The 4,200-nt window shown below is 41.1% G+C and overlaps 1 pseudogene; it reads left to right on the forward strand.

The window, feature by feature from the left end:
• The first annotated feature begins 341 nt into the window (after positions 1–341).
• Positions 342–3,838, forward strand: LOC125945048 (uncharacterized; annotated as a pseudogene).
• The last annotated feature ends 362 nt before the right edge of the window (positions 3,839–4,200 follow it).

Consider the following 4,200-nt stretch of genomic DNA (forward strand, 5'->3'; position numbering starts at 1 on the left):
ACGATAATGAAGCTTATGACCCTGCTGAGGACATAGGACAACAAAACTACAGTGGTTTGTCATTTGTGGGAGATGAGTTGGCTGCTAATTGTAACACCGGCGATGAATTTTCACCCGCTGAAGATAATCTATCAAATGCGACTGAGCCGTCTGACAGCCGCCTGAGCTCCAGCCTCTTTCGCTTGGAGTCTGTGTGCCCGCTTGGCAAAAGAAGTGATTCCCTTGTGCTTGTTATGGACTTCGCTATAAAGCATGGTCTGGCATGGACAGCTATAATAATAATAATTTTATTTAAATCAATAAACGCGACTGTTATGCGACATCTGGGTCCTTAGCCGCAGTCTACTTATGGATCCATGCAGTTATACAAAGAAAAATAAACGATTCAGACACAAGTGCAATAATTTTTTCTTTTGCATTAAGGTCACAAACTTTGTGGGTAGAAAAAGAGAAAAAAAGGAAAGAAATGCAACCAAACAAAAACCAGTAAACAATGGTGCAGACCGCCACAGAATCGAAAAGGCCACGGCCCCTCCTGGCTCGGGCACGTGCCAGCTCCCGCATACCGACGACACAGCCATAATCACCAAGAAGCAGAAAGGCTTAGTTGCTGCCCAAACTGCTAAGTGATGCGCACGACGAGAGTCCCCCTACGCCAGTGAGGCAGCACGCATCCGAAACAAAACCCGTGGCCTCCCTCCCACGGCCACCTGCACAAATACGTGCTGGTAATAAGAATACATGAAACTCTTAAACAAAACTTCATTGTACACACATGTGATGTTTCAAGAATTGGTTGAACATTATACCATTTTAGCTGTTTCCAAAAATACCAACACCTAATTATTATTCAAGTAAAGTAGCGAGAATGTACACAGATACGCTATACATACATTGTATATATAGGACTGCCACCAACTGGTATTTACTGAAAATTAGCACAGAATATGGCCGACAGAAACTATCACACACCTTACCATGCCTATTAAATGAAACTTGTATTTAATAAAGAAAATACTGGTTCTGCTCGGTGTTATATATTTTGTCATGTTCTCATTTATACTTTTTGTATATGCATAGTGTAGGTACAGTCGTGAGCAAAAGTATACAGACCAGGGGGTTGCGCGATAAAGCCGATTTTCTCCTCTGCCTAGGAACTCAACTTGAAATTGAGCACTGCAGTCTAAACTTGGCGTTGCGAACTTTTCAGTGTACTCATTAATTCCAGTTTATTCTTGTTAATTACGAAGAAATTCCATTTTTCCGGCGACCCTGTGGTCCGTATACTTTTGCTCACGACTGTACATAGCTTTTGTTGCTGTTAAACTTTTGTCTTTTTAACGCGGCTTTTACTAGTATTCATTACCCCGTTTACTTTTTAAATCCGTGCCTATTTGTGTACGTTTGGTTGATGGACATGTCATGTGCACTCATTTTTTGTTCTCTACATTTTGTATCGTTAACTATTGTGTAAACTTCCACTTGTGAGCTGTATATACGGACCCTTTTGTATTTGTTTGCCATTTTGTAACTGCTCTGTCCGCAAGGTCCAAGTTTTCTGCAGGGGGTGCAGGCCCCTAGTGAAGCCTTTGCAGAGGCTTTTTGTTTGCGCCCCTAGACATCCGTTTGATGCTCAGTAAATTTGATTTGATTTGATGCGCTGTACATTTGATGCACAGTATGTCGAGTAAGAACATGGGTACACATGCATTTGCACTCACATAACTGTACATCTATATGCACATGCATAGAAGCAACAAGAATGTATAACAGTTAACGCTATATGCATTTGTTGACATTCTAATTTTTCATTCAAGCCTAATCAGTTTAGATCAGATAGAAAGAATTCTTTACCATGGTATTAAAATTGCCTGACTGCTTAATACTTGTAGAAAGCGATTTCCATATTTTGACACCTATATAATGTATGCGTCGCTGGCCATACTGGTTGTGACACATATAGAAGACCTCTTGAAGTTATGTAACAAGATTTTAATACATGTGTGCTTCCAGACAGTAAATACCTTTACAGAAAGTTCCTACAACCTCACCAGATGAGATGAAGTTCTACTTTTACTGCCCATTTTGTAATCGCCTGCTGGCGAAGACAAGGGATAGCTTAAGTGAGTGCAACATTGGGTCTGACATATGCTGTGAAAAGTACTACACTGGGGGGAAGTTGTCAGCAAATGGCTTCTTTTCCTTGGCTTGCCCTTGAAAAAGCAAATTGCATCTGTGCTCGCAGATGACACTTTGAGAGAAGAGCTGTACAAATTTTTGAGTGAAAGAAAAGACACAGAAAACACTAGTGCGTCATATGTGACTGATGGTGCCTTTTACCGGGAACAGCAAAAGAAGCTTGGCTGCAAGAAACATGATATCACGTTAACTGTGAGTGCTGATGGAAGTCCCGTATTTCAGTATTTTAACTAATGCATTTGGCTTGTACATATGACTGTGAATTAGTTGCCACCGCACAGACAGTGGAGCAACATCATTTGTGTGCTCTTGTGGTATGACACTAAAGACTCAGAGGTACGTTGTGTCACCTTTGAAAAAAAAAGCACCTGTTCAGTGATCTTGTTTTGCTCGATTACTTCCATTTCATGTTTGTCTTGTTTTGGTTCTCCGAGTGACAGGAATTAAAATGGCACCTTCTCGCACTTTCTAGGTGTACTCCATTACTGCCGTTGCTGATGCATCAGCCCAGTCTTCAATGCCGAATGTCCTACAGTTTAATGGCTACTATGGCTGTTCCTAATGCTTACGTCCCATAGAATTCATAGAAGGTGCGATAAGATCCTGCTTCTTTTCACGTTATGTGTGTTTGTGTGTGTCAACTGTTATGTGCGTTTTCGACCAAAGCTATATAAATCTCGTGTTATCTTGTGCAAGTTATGCCAAGTACCCTGTGGCTGTAACTGTCGAAGACAGAAATGCAGCTAGCATGTTCTCTGACATGAAAATGGCTGCAACATTGAAATGTACCATCAAAGAGTTGAAGGGAACTTCACCCCTCATCAATGTTCCTGGATTTGATATTGTATGGAGTTTCTGCCCTGATAATATGGATGCTGCACTGCTGGGTGTTGTACGCCGAATAATAGAGCTGTGGTTTCTCGACACGGGAAGGGCATGCTATATTTGGGGTCCTGGTACAGTACCTCAGAAGTAGAGTGTCTCCAAAGCCAGAGACCTCCCTTGTGCTTTAATAAACACTGAGGTCTGTTAAGCTTAGAAAATATTAGGAGGCATCTGAGTGGGAGTAATGGCTCCTCTACTACAGCCTACCGTGTCTGAAAGGCATCCTACCAGCTATGTTTCTTGAGCACTTTGCTCTCCTGTTGTCATCAGTGTATGTTTTATTAAAGAGTCATGTGACATCAGATGACATTGACAACTGTACGCTGAAAATAAAAAAGTTTGTTGTCAAGACTTAGTGTGACTTTGGGGAAGCACAAATGACATCCAATGTGCACACTTTGCTGCACTTGCCAAAGTGTGTGCTACTGCATGGACTACATTGGTGAGTTTCATGTTTTGAATTGCAGAGCAACATGGCTAATCTAGTGAAACTGGTATGGTCATGGAATGGCATTGCTTTTCAACTATTGTAGCGGATTCTTCCTGTGAGCAATTTTAACCAACTTCAGTCCATGGAGGGAGCACATGAGAGAAAGTTATTGGAAGACCCCAGGTACCTTCACACAACTTGTCTGAATTTGTATGCAGCAACACCTGTGGTGTGCAAAGAATTGAAGAGTACATCCGCATGTGTGTAGGTGGATGCATCACCCATAGCGTAAAGTACAATCCTGCAGTGAAAAAAGGAGACTAAACTGCAGCAAAATTAGGAGGTGACTATGTGAAAGTAGAGAACTTAGTGAATGTTTGTAAGGTACTAGATGAAAGCTCTGGCAGTTTCATCATCTCCCACATTTACGAAGTGAAATATTTCGAAGGAGTGGACTAGCTAAAAGAAGCACGCCAATGTGATTAAAAAGTTGTGCAATCTATTTCAAAGCCTCTTCACCCATGCCTATATCTTGACTTGAATGGGACAAAGTTATTTGCAGAATTGTGCAACTGCTACGGATCATTTTAGTCAGAAAGTAAATGACACCAAATACAAATTTAATTGTTAATTGTTATGAGATCTTGCTTAGCTTGAAGTGGTACATTTTATTAAAGGGACTGTCA

This window comes from Dermacentor silvarum, chromosome 4 (genome assembly GCF_013339745.2).
Source record: "Dermacentor silvarum isolate Dsil-2018 chromosome 4, BIME_Dsil_1.4, whole genome shotgun sequence".
NCBI lineage: Eukaryota > Metazoa > Arthropoda > Arachnida > Ixodida > Ixodidae > Dermacentor > Dermacentor silvarum.